The sequence below is a fragment of the Rhincodon typus genome, chromosome 34, assembly GCF_021869965.1.
Source record: "Rhincodon typus isolate 14 chromosome 34, sRhiTyp1.1, whole genome shotgun sequence".
NCBI classification, from domain to species: domain Eukaryota; kingdom Metazoa; phylum Chordata; class Chondrichthyes; order Orectolobiformes; family Rhincodontidae; genus Rhincodon; species Rhincodon typus.
The window spans coordinates 13,148,104-13,161,315 of NC_063365.1; the positions used below are offsets into that span (position 1 = coordinate 13,148,104).

A 13,212-nucleotide genomic window follows, 5' to 3' on the forward strand; every position below is an offset into this window, starting at 1 on the left:
CATGTCCACAAGGACTCCTGCAAATTTTTATAGATAAACCATAAAAAGCATCCTATTTGGGTGCATCACAGTGTGGTATAACAACTGCTCTTTCCAAGACGACAAGAAACTACAGAGTTATGAACATAGTCCAGTCCATCACACAAACCAGCCTTCCATCTATTGACTCCATCTACACTTCCTGCTGTCTTGTGAGATTAACCAAATTAATGAAAGACCCCTTCCATCCCAGTCATACTCTCTTCCACCCTCTTCCGTCAGGCAGAAGATAAAGAAGTTTGAACACATGCATAAATATATTCAAGAAAGCTTCTTTCCCACTGTTATCAGACTTTTGAATGGATGTCTCAAATGTTAATTTTGATCTGTCTCTCTGCACCTTCTTTGCAGCTGTGACACTGTATTCAGTACTGTGCTCTGCTACTCTGATGTGCTTTGTATGGTATGATCTGCCTGCATAGCATACAGAACAACACATTTCACTGAACCTTAGTACATATAGCAACAATATATCAATCAATTAGTCAATCAATGTATATGCGTAGCACATGTTTCAGCTAATCTGTACCTCTTAAAGTCAATCTGCCCACTTGAAGGGGAGGTGCACTCGGAATTTTGAAGACTGCTGCTGATCGCCTGTCACAAAGGCATGTGTAAGGGGAAAGGCTCAAGAGTAAGCAATGAGCAAGAATTAGGTCTTCTAGGTTCTCAGATTTTGTGCTGGGGGCCTTAGACAATGAGGTCAACTGGAGAAGGAACAGGTATTTCTGTGACCTTATAGAGGTTTATAAATTTATGGGGAGTATGGATAGGGTGAATAGCTGAAGTTTTTTTTTCCTAGGGTAAGGGAGTCCAAAACTAGAGGGCATAGGTTTAAGGTGAGAAGGGAAAGATTTAAAAAGGACCTAACAGGCAACGTTTTCATGCAGAGGGTGGTGTGTGTATGGAATGAGCTGCCAGAGGAAGTGGTGGAAACAGGCACAATTACAAAATTTAAAAGGCATCTGGATAAGTATATGAATAGGAAGGGTTTAGAGGGATATGGGTCAAATGCTGGCAAACGGAACTAGGTTTGTTTAGGATATCTCGTTGGTGTGGACAAATTGGCCCGAATGGTCTCTTTCTGTTTTTTTTTATTTATTCACGGGATGAGGGCATTGCTGGCCAGGCAGCATTTAATACCCATTCCTAATTGTCCATGGGCAGTTAAGAGTCAACCACATTGCTGTGGGTCTGGAGTCGCATGTAGGCCAGACCAGGTAAGGATGGCTGTTTTCTTCCCTAAAGGACATTAGTGAACTGTTTTCTGTGCTGTATAACTCTATGACTCTATGAGAATGGGGGAGGCTTCCAGGAAGTCTTCAAGGAATGCCTCTCAGAAGGGAATATGAAGGGTGGCCTAATAATCAGATTCTCACATTCACCTTTCTGTTTCCACGTATCTCCAGCCATTTTGCTAGTTAACTAGATTTGCAAGGGGCTCTTGTGGCACAATGGTAGTATCCCTGCCTTTGATACCAGAAGAACCAGGTTTAAGTCCCACCTGCGCCAGAGGTGTGTAATAACATCTCTGAACAGGTTGACCAGAAAACACTTTCAAAGAAAAACCCAGATTTGCATGGTTCAAGTTTGTAGATAAAGTGTCAAATAAGCCTGACAGACAGTTTGATGTCACAATCTTTTATTCTGAATCCCTCTAGTGTATTCAGGGTTTACCTGTTGTAGTGACCTTCCAAACATGTGGTGCTGTGTGATCTACACCAGAAATGGCTGGAAGCACTACATCTGCCATTTTACAGATCTATGAATTTAGTAGGGCTAGCTCTATATTACATGACCTTCAATAGTTTGGCATCAATTAAGTGAATATTGGTAATATATTAATCTTTCTGCATTTAATGCTGTTAAAATATAGTTACTTGACAACATTTCAGTTCATTGTTTTATATCTTCATTAGTTATGGTGGGAAGGTAGCACAACAGGCTGGCTAAAAACTAATATAAGATACTTACTCCCCCACCGAAGAATTGAATTCCTGAGGTAATTCAGGATAGGCAGGTGGAAATGTGAATCCATCTGTTGATGGCTTGTCTTTGTCTTGGAGAATATGATCTTTTATTTTCTTTGACTCTTTGTTCTCTCTTCTTTTTGCAGTGTCCTACTTATTGTGAGCTTGTTCTGTTTCAGGTTTCAGTTCGTACTGATTGATCTTGTGGTAACATTAATCTTTGCTTCTGCACTCTGATTCTTGTGCGTATTCTGACTCCACTGGCAGTGCTTGTTGAGGTGTTTTTATTGTTTGTTTATAATTATATTTGTGTAGATTAGATATACATTTATATGTGCATATGTTCTGAATTAAATCACTTTATTCCACTTGTAATACATGTTAGCATATTTCCAATTTCATTGCTCTTAGTGAATAAAATGATGCACTTTCTTTTACAACTGGAAACACAGAGGAACCATGTACTATAAAATTATATGCGTATCTGTTGATGTTTTAGAGGGAAGCTTGCAGGTCAGGATGTTCCCATGTGGCTGGTGCTTCTGTTCTTGTAGATGATAGGGTTTGTGGGTTTGGGATGTTGTGTGTGTACCTAAGTCTGTGTGTGTGCATGCATACAGTCCCAGAGAAAATAACAATGGAAGTTTCCAAATTGACCGTAATGGTCATCTGGATCAGGAGTATCTTCCCGGAAGAGAACCTTTCTTTCAATGCCATTATCCTGCTCCCTCCCAACCTTCCTCGACACCTTCAGCTTCTTGAAATATGTCTATTTATTTCTTAAATGTATTCAGTGACCCCCACCTCCTCAACATTCTGATGGTAGAAAATCCCATTGATTTACTATCCTTTGTGTGAAGAAATTTCTCCTCATCTCAGTCTGAAACGGCCTACCTGAGCCTTGACTGCCTGTTGTAGACATCCCCTCCCTCATCTGTACACCCCTGTCAGAATTTCATACATTTCAATAAGATCCCCTCTCATTCTTCTAAACTCCAGTGAACACAGGCCCAGTCAACATTAATCTTTCCTCATAAAACAAGCCTGATATCCCAGGAATCAGACTGGTGAATCTTCACTGTACTCCCTCAACTGAAAGTATATCTTTTCTTAAGTAAGGGGACTAGACAGAATACCCCAGACGTGGTCTCACCAAGACCTTGTACAGCAGTAGTAAGACTTCCTTGCTCCTGTACTCAAACCTTCTTGCGCTAAAGTAAACATACCATTTGCCTTCCTAAATGCTTGCTGCACCTGCATGGTTGCTTGCAATACCCAAGTCCATTTGGACATCAACCTTTGCTAAGATATCACCATTGAAATAACATTGTACCGTTCTGTTTTTACTACGGAAGTGGACAATTTGACATTGATCCACATTATACTGCATCTGCCGTGTGTTTGTCCGTTCATTCACATTGTCTAAATTGCTCTGAAATCCCTTGATATCTTCCTCACCTATGAGCAAATTGGGAAATAATACACTGGATTCTTTCATCCAAATCATATATACATAAATATATATTCTGAATAGCTGGGGCCCAATCACCAATCCCTGTGATATATCACTAGTCACTGCCTGCCATTAGGAAAATGACCCATTTGTTCCTATTGTTTCCTGGCTAGTAATCAATTCTTAATCCATGCTAGTATATTCCCACTCTTCACTTGTTGTTTTGCACACCAAACTCTTAAGTGAGATTTATTAAAAGCTTTCTGAAAGTACAAATAGGCCACATTCACTGGTTGTCTGTCATCTAGTCTACTAATTACATAATTTAAAAAACTCCAGTATGTTTGTCAAACATGATTTCTCTTTCACAAATCCATGTTAACTTTGTATTGTATCATTGGTATTTTACATCACCTGATACAACATCCTTGTAATAGAATCTCATATTTGCCAGCTCAACTGATATTAGTCTAACAGGTCTGTAATTCCTGATTTTCACCTACATTCTTTTTTTTTAAACCATGAAGTTACATTTGTCACTCTTCAATCTGCTGGAACTGTTCCAATGTCTAAAGAATTTTGGAAGATGGCAACAAGTGCATCCATTATTTCCATGGCCACCTCCTTTAGTCTGAGGAAGGGGCACCGGACCCAAAACTTTAACTCTGTTTTTTCCTTCACAGATGCTGCCAGACCTGCTGAGCTTTTCCGGCAACTGCTGTTTTTGTTCCTGATTCACAGCATCCTCAGTTCTTTTGGTCACTTCCTTTAGTTCCCTGGGATGTAGATTTTCAGGTTGTAGGAATTTTTCAGCTTTCAATCCCATTAATTTCTCCTGATTTTCTTTTTACTAATATTAATTTCCTCCAATGCCTCCTTCTGAAAAGATTCTTGCTTCTCTAGCACTTCCAAAAGTTTTTGAGTCTTTTGCTGAGAATTCAGACAAAGTATTTAAGTGTTCTGCCATTTCCTTATTCTCCGTTATCAATTCTCCAATTTCAGGTTGTAAGGAGTCTATATTTGTCTTCTGTAATCACTTTCTTTTGACTTATGGAACTCTTACAATCTGCTTTTATGTTCCTTTCTTAATCAACCTCTTGACCTTCCTTTGCTAAATTCTAAACTGTTCCAGTCCTTAGGCTTGCTACTTTTTTTTAGCAACTTTATATCACTCCTTTTCGATCTAATACTGTCCTTAATTAACCATCATTGGACTACTTTTCCCAGGTTTTATCTAGAAGAGAACATATGGGCCACTACACAGGCTGAACAGTTTTTAGTGGCAAAGTTTTCGTGCCTTCTCATAAATTGTTTGATTATGTGTAAACAATATGCCTTGTCTTTACTAGGGGTTAACGGTCCCACAGATTCCACCGGGAGTGCTTTTATTGGGAACCTTTAGCTGCAGCTAATTAGTTTTACATTTATAGTCATCCCTCTGTTATACTGGGCTTACATAATACACCTCTTGTAGTGCTTTGCAACATCCCATCCTGTGCTGGGCCACTACCAACATCATTCAACATATGCTACCAGGGCAGAGCACCCTAAGTGCTGATGTCTGGAGTAAAGCTAGAGTACAGCCCGCCATATCGCTTACCCATCCTTTCTCCATGTCCCATCCTACGCCTCAACTGCGTTCCTCTTTCTCCTATGGATTGCTATCTGCCTGTACGGCCTCTACACTCATTTCTTCTGCCTTTGCTTTACGTGCTGCTATCTCAACCTGTCATACATTCGCCATAGCAGCAGCTTTAGCTGCTATATCTGCCATTGGCTTCCTCTTCTGCACTCCTCTGTTTCATTTGATGTGATTTAACATAACCACTGTCTCAGCTAATCATCTGATCACTTCTTCATGTCATTTGGGTCTCCTACAGGACAACTTTCTGTTCCACACCACATATAATCACAGGTGACCCTAAAGTTACATCGACCGTTATACCCCAAAAGGTAACTATTATTAAACAGAATTTAACTGCACATTTCTATCTGAGAGCTTTATTTCAATGACCCACAATCAATAAACTCATAGTCCACTGATTACTAACTCCCCAAACTTATACAACCAATTAAAACCCAATTAACTCTTCATTAATATATCAAGCACTTGTTCCCTCATTTCATTAGATCTCAGGCATTCCTTTGGACCATATTAGATGGTAACATTGACCATCAGTATATATATTCACAGCATGGCCTTCTGCTAACTTCAAGGCTTCAGTGGGAGCTGTCAATTCAGTTACTTGAGCAGGCAATCCCCCAGGAGGCCTCCTTTAGCTAGGATTATTCCAACTTTACTACTACTCACCCTATTTTGGGGATCCCAGCCACATAAGAACACGGCCTATCCATGAAGAAAATGGGATCTGCCTTGCTCAAAGGGTCTTCAAGTATCCCACTAGGGTCTGTGGCATCTGGATCAACCAAATATCCTGCGTCCCTCTGACAAATAAAATGCCTTCAGTGGGATTGTTGCCTGTTTGGCTAATTATCTGCACTAATCGGCATCAGGGCAGCAGTACTACCTCCTGTGTCAGCTGCCTATTGATTATATCAATCTCCAGTCATTCAGTGTTTAACAGCTCTGCTATAATGTGTCTCCTGCATAGGATATCCCACCCTGTCACTTCAAAGGGCTCACTCACTCAGATGGTCCAGTTGGCACAATCTGTGATGGCCAGTGCCACGCACCATGGCATTCTGGAAACTACATGTGGCTTTTTGGTTGAAAGGCATGCTACCAGCCTTGCCCACTATCCATGTACTTTGGCAACAACAACGCTTTAAAATAAAAACTGTTGTTATTAGTAAATACATGCAATGACTTCCCAATAGCAGGTAATCCAAGGACAGGTTGTGAATGCTCATTTCAGACCCACATGCACCTCTTTTTGGTCTTCCTCCATTCACTAGGATCCAGGGTTGCTCACACCCCAACCCCTCACACTATGTTTGTCAGTCGGTGTATTTTATCAATTGCCTCTTTCAGATCTACAGGCATGATTCTTTTCTTTGTTCCATATTATGTCCCAAGTACTAAGCTTTCATCTGGCCCATCTGTGCCTTCTTGAGATGGACCGCTCTGGTTTGTTATCCGTGTGTGGTGGAGGCTCTAAGTGAACTGTCTATGTGTGGAATTGTGCTGTTGTTCAGGGTTAGGTCTAGTGCTACTATGACACCATTCATGACTTGGTGAAATATCACTGGCTGGTCTGGAATCCCTGTGGCATCCAACTCCACGTGTTTTATTTGCTATCAAAAGTGAAAGTGAATTTCTCCTGGATTCCTTGGCAAGGGATATTGCCCAGAACCCATTAGCTATATCCAACACTGTGAATGTTTGGTATCTGGGTCCTAATTCATTAGAAGTAGGGGCAGAGAGAGAGCAGCCCTCTGGGACCAGGGCAATTTTATGAAACTAGACACATATAAAAGTGGGGTCAACAGCTTGTGGGGAGAGTGTCTCCTTGATTGTGGTTTTTCTTTCACATATATACACAGTACAATCATGTCAGTTACTTAGGTTCTCAGTATCATATGAGTACAAACCACAGTGCTTTGCATTTCTTTATGGAACTAGATGAGTCTCTAGTTGACACATGTTACAGTGATCACATCCTTTGTAAGGCGAACCAATCCTCTGCTTTGCACATTTCACAGTGAATATTATCGGAGCAAATTACTGCAGGTCCGGGAATCTGTACTGAAAAGAAAAGTTGCTGGAGATCACAGCAGCTCAGGCAGCATCTATGGAGAGAAAGCAAGCTAGCAAAGCTCTGATGATGAGTCATCTAGATCGAAATGTTAGCTTGCTTTCTCTCCATGGATGTTGCCTGACCTGCTGTGATCCCCACCGTTTTTTGTTTTCATTGCAGTGATCATTCATCTCTTTGTGTTTTAAAACAAGTTTCCACTTCTATCTATGTGCAACAATAATTTTTTTACAAGGTGAAATGACTTTCTGCTTTAAAAATATTACTGAGGTCCTGTCACCGTTGTGATTTTAAACAGGTTTCCATTCTGTTTACAGATCTCGGTTTTATATGGCTGGCTAGTTACACCTTGTCACACCCTGCAGGAAGAAAATGCCCTTTGTGCGCTATGTGATTGAAAATGGTAAACCTTTATATAAAGACACAATATTGCTATTTCATTACATGTATTTAATAGAGGAAATTTCCTTCTATTTTGTTCTGCTGTAATGGAAAAATATATCATCTCATTTCTTCCTTCACACAAGAACACAGTCCGATAGTTACTGACACCCTTCTGACACTTTGTTGAAAGGTCCAGTCTTCATATTTCAACCTATAGTTATTATTGGGTAACTATTCGGTCATGAGAATAAAGCCAAGCTTGAATTTGTTGGCATCTGACATCCACATTCAGGTTGGGGTCATTGGAAAACAAGTAGAAATGAAAATAATTTATTCTTTCTTAGATCTGAAATACACTGAGGTAAATTCTTCCATTACTACCACTATCCTGTCATTATTACAATGCAACAAAATTATTTCCTAATAAGAAGTCATATTTATTAATGAAGTCACATGTACGCTGATATCGTACTCAGACAAATTTCTGCTCAATGTTATTTTAGTAGTCTGTTTTGGTGAAGAATTATTGTTTAACAAGGCTGTTAACTTGTGTACTAAGATAAACAGATTAATGACTTTGTTACAAGATGAGTATTTTGCACAAGTGTGCTACTCACTGTGCTAAACATAACACTTTACCATATTTCTTTTATAAATGTGTTAATAAATACAAAAATAAAATACTGTGAATGCTGGAAATCTGAATTAAAAATTGACAAGACTGGAAATACAAGGTTCTGATGAAAGGTTTACCGCTTCTCTCTTCACAGATGCTGCCAGATCCATTGAATATTTCCATATTTTCTGTTTTTTTACTTGATAAACTTAGAATTGTGCATTTATTTTCACATCATTGATGATCAAGGTAATTGTCTATTGTTACATATGATTAAAACTGTCAATCCATTCAGCAACTTTAAAAATATGCTCTGATGTTCACTAATTAGGAACTGTAAGATTAATGATAAACCAAAATGAGTGATATGTGTATTATGGTCAATGATTACTATATGTTACTATTTTACAGTTTATACTTTACTTTTCTTCATAAACTACACCCTGATAGGCTTAAGAAACTAAGATCATGATACTGATCAGAACTAAAACACTCGTGAACTTAAAGAAAGTATTGTTAAGATATTGCATTCTCTATTCCTAATTAAATACTTCAATAGCCTGTCAGACAAATTGATTGTAAGTAATTAAGAATGATCCACTTAGTGCAGTCTTGTTCCTGTGATTGTTTAATTCCCCAAGGTTTTGGCATCATGCTTCTCTTGCAGTTCAAGGTATCTAGACGGTGTCATATATCATAATGTCACATTACATTGTTATGGCTTTAAAGCAGCAATTTAAAATAGACTAACATGTAGATTACAATGCAATTTTATGCGATTATATAGATATAAAAAGAGATAAATATGTTTGAGAATAGGAAAATGGAGAACACAGGTATGCCAAAAGAGACATTTGCCATGATGGTAGCAAATTAGCTCATGGCATTATAATTAAGCAGCAATGTGTAAACAGGGCCATTAGATACAACACACTGATATTAAGGTACACTCATAATTCTGTGCATTATGCATACATTTGTGAGACCAGAGCACACAAGTGACATGTACGGAATCAAATGGGATTCAAATACACTCTGGCTGCTTCAATTTTAGCAGCATTGATGGTTTGTGACTCAAGGCAGAATACTATGACATTGACACATTTCATACTAGTTCTGAAACTCCTTTCCAGACCTTTTTATTTGAAGAGCATTTTTGGATTGCAGTACAATCTTCACATATTCTTAAATTATTCATGCAATTTTACATTACACTGCTGGTTTCTATTTGTCTAGTCTTGTATGCTTTATTGCAAATGTTCTGAGTAATACATTAACAGAATTATATGGTACAGATATTTATTTTCTTAATCTGTTTACTGTGGTAGTAAAAGATGAGTTGTGTTGCATAGCATTATCAAAATAAAAAATGTGTTTCTTTACATTGCATTTAAACATGAAAGAAATAATAGGTTAAATGCATTGTTTGAGTGTTTGCAACAATCATGATTTCATGGGTTACCTTCTGTTAGGTCTACAAGACTCAATGACAAACCCATAGAAGAGAATTTACAAATGTTATTGGTGAAATTTATTTTGTCACCTTTTGGATTACTATATTAAACACTTCTTCAATTGAATTGAATTTGTAATAAATTAATTTTTTGGAAGGTATGACACCACTGAGTGTTGCAATTAAAATGTTTGTTGAAAATGTATAAGGTCATAAATCAAGAATTTATCATCCTTGCTAAGCCTAGATAAGTTTTGCATCTAACCATTCACCGAGATTGGTAGTGTAATATGTAGTCAGTCACAAAGTCAGTCACAAGTATAGATATCAATTAATGCAATTAACAATCAAGAGGTTAGTGTAAAGAGGTAAAATTTAATTAACAAGTATCGTTCCAAACACATCAGAACCAACAGTAAGTATAAAAACTATAATAAAAGCAGAAAATACTGTAAATACTCAGCATTAAGGGTAAAGGGGCATTGACCTGAAATGTTAGCTCTGTTTCTGCCTCCTCAGATGTTGCCAGACCTGCTGAGCATTTTCTCTTTTAATTTCCCAGAATTCTCAGATTTTTGCTATTTGATTAGAAGTTCAAAAACTGTTCACTGTCAGCTGACATTGAGGTAATACAGCAGGATCAAAATAAATGCAGAATTCCCTTCCTATAATTGTTATGTTCATTCTGCATATCTTAACATTTTAAATATATATCATTCAGGCCAACTAAGTAGGAAATATTATGGGAGCTAAATATGAGATTTAAGATTTATCATTTGGATCATTATGTCCATTACACTAACTATTCTAAATAGTATCTCCTTTTATCTGTCAGTTTGTATTTTTAAAACAACTTTCATTTCCATAGTGTCTTTTACCATAAAATTCTGATACATGGCACAAGAAATGTAAACTCCACAGAGGCCGGTATCCCATCACCAAGTCACCCTTTATTTACACGTGAAGAGGGCTTGACACTAATTGAGCTCCCTCAGAGGCAGTTCTCAGAGTGAGCAGAACCTTTGACATTACTGTTTATATCTGTCAGCCAGGACTACCAGATTGGACCAGATTAACAGCCCCAATGAAGGAACTCATATTCCATGAGGTCCATCTGGCTGACCTTGTTACAATCATTACAAAGCTAAAGAAGAAAATATTAAATGGTCTACTTAAATCTTTGTAAGAGTTAGGTTTTGAAGAGGGTCTTAAAAGAGACATCAGAGGAGATGAGGTGACTTAGGGAGGGAATTACATAGTCTGGGACCTGGGTTACTGTAGACATGGACACTAATGGTAGAGTCAAAGAACTGCAGAGATTAGAAGCTGAGAAATGCAGAGTTGTCAGGGAGGAGGGAGAACAGTGGTACTGTGGTAATGGTACTGGATTAATCCAGAGCCCCAGACTAATGTCCTGGAGACAAGAAACAGTTTATTGAACATTCTGAGTGGATATTCTCTTGTTGAAAACCCTTTTTTTCCCTCTTCCACCAGCTATCCTATTCGGCAGGCCTCAATTCATTCTCCAAATCATGCTGTATTCCAAGAAGCAGGCCTATTAATGCACCTATGCCTGGGGACATCTTGATTGTGTAAAAGCCATGAAGTCAGCATAAAGTCCTTCAGCATTTTCCACACCACCTCCAGTAGAATTTTGCAACCGGAAGCAACTATAAAAAACATTAAATGACCAAGAATTGTAGCAACAGCCAGAAGAAATCAGTTAGTACGTAATGTGTTTGGAATTTATAATCCTTTTAAATAGCACTGGTAGGAAAATGCATGTTTGGCTTTGTGAAGTTAAGTGCAGCTATTGGCTGAAGCATTGAACTGCAAATTTTCTTGATCTACCTGCTCTGTGTAATTCCATTTGATATTTACTTTGTGCCACTAATGCTTGCATTAAATGGCATACAACATAATTTGTTCTACCTTTGCACACCCTCATATATCATAAATACCATTTTGGAGCTCTAAGGAAATTTGTAGCTCCCCCCTCAAAAAAAAACTCATTAACCCAATTTCTTGCTAAGGCTATGAGTAGAGAAATCCCACCTCATACTAAATAGTGGGCTGTTCCCAAAAAAATTAAAGTGACGTAAGCCAGCCAAGCTAGGAGTGTGGGGAGCCTACCTGAAGCATATAATCCAGCACTTAGTGGTCAACACTAGAAACAACCCGTTAGAATATATTTATCATTTAAAAATAACTGTCCATTGTTTATACCAGGAATTAAATCTTCAGGAACCTGCTTTTCTAAAATTATTTGAGGCTGACGCTTTTTCTCTGAGGTTTGCGCTGTCCAGTGACCTCTGAAAATCTGCTCTTATTTATCTACAAATTGTCTGCTAATCTTGAATAGTAGAGTCAGCTAAAATAAGTTAAGCCCTGTACTTGAGGGCAAACAGCTTTCAACGGGATCTGGTGTCCAATAGACTTGGATAGACTTAGAAGAGGTCTAGTGAAGCAGATATTAGAAATTGTGGACAATTAAATCAAAAACTTAGCCAATATAAAGCAAGCTTCTGCTACTTTGCTTATATTCATCTCAATCTCTGAGGTATAATGAGTTATCCCCTACTGCTACAATGATGTTGTAATAGCTCATTTTCTATTGGCAAGATAATTATGTTCTAACTGCTTCAAATTAATTTACTTTGTGGCACACCTGATTGCATTATAATTGCAAGCTACTATTTCATATCTATTGTGAAATTCTGTTTTTTATGATTGTTTTTAAATGTTGCATGTCACTAACCATCGTTCAGGCCAGTGGTAATAAAAATTGTTAGTGTCAGTATTGGCTCAGGTACTAACATTCGAGTTTGAGGATCCCATTTCAATTTCCATTTGAACTCAAAAATCTAGGCTGAGGGTGTGTTGAGCTTTTGAAGTTGCTGCCTGAGAATATATTAAATTGGTGCCACATCAGGTGGATTTAAAAGATCTCATCATACTCTTTTGAAAAACAGAATGGGAGCTTCCCCACTGTCCTGATCAGGGATCAAAGTAATCTTTCTTTTTTTGAGGGCTTCTCTTGAAATGTTCTCAAAGCTTCCATTTTGGTTTTTAGGTTTTTGGTCATTACTTTTTCACTCACACTCAGTCATTTTTAAAGAGATGCTGCCACACAGTAATAATTTCTTCTGTATTTGTGTTGACATGGGATATTTGGGTTCCTACATAAGCAGAATTATAAGTTTTTTTTTAATATCCTCATTAATTGTCATGTCTCCATCACACTTAGACGTACAACACAAGGAAAGTATTAATTTTCTAGACAGTATTTAAATTGGTACAAGTGAACCGAAGTTTATCTTTCAAAATAAATGACATACACATCTACGTATAAAGTGCCAACACCCCAGAACACCTAGTTTTAGAAAGATGTATCCTCATGTGGGCAATTTAGAATGAGAGGTCACAGTTTTAGGATAAAGGGTACAGATTTAAACAGAGATGAGAAGAACTTACTTCTCTCAAAAGATTTATGAATGTGTGGAATTCAACATTGAGTAAATTTAAGAAGGAGATAGATTTTTAATTAGTAATAAATTGAAGAGCCATGGAGAATAGGCAGG

General features: G+C 37.9%; 1 long non-coding RNA gene across 1 annotated transcript; it reads left to right on the forward strand.

Annotated features, from left to right (window-relative positions):
• The first annotated feature begins 622 nt into the window (after positions 1-622).
• LOC125486873 lies at positions 623-12,287 on the forward strand. The gene is made up of 4 exons (XR_007265493.1): positions 623-761; positions 7,496-7,581; positions 8,333-8,427; positions 11,126-12,287. It is a non-coding gene; the product is annotated as an uncharacterized LOC125486873 (long non-coding RNA).
• Positions 12,288-13,212: the final 925 nt, after the last annotated feature.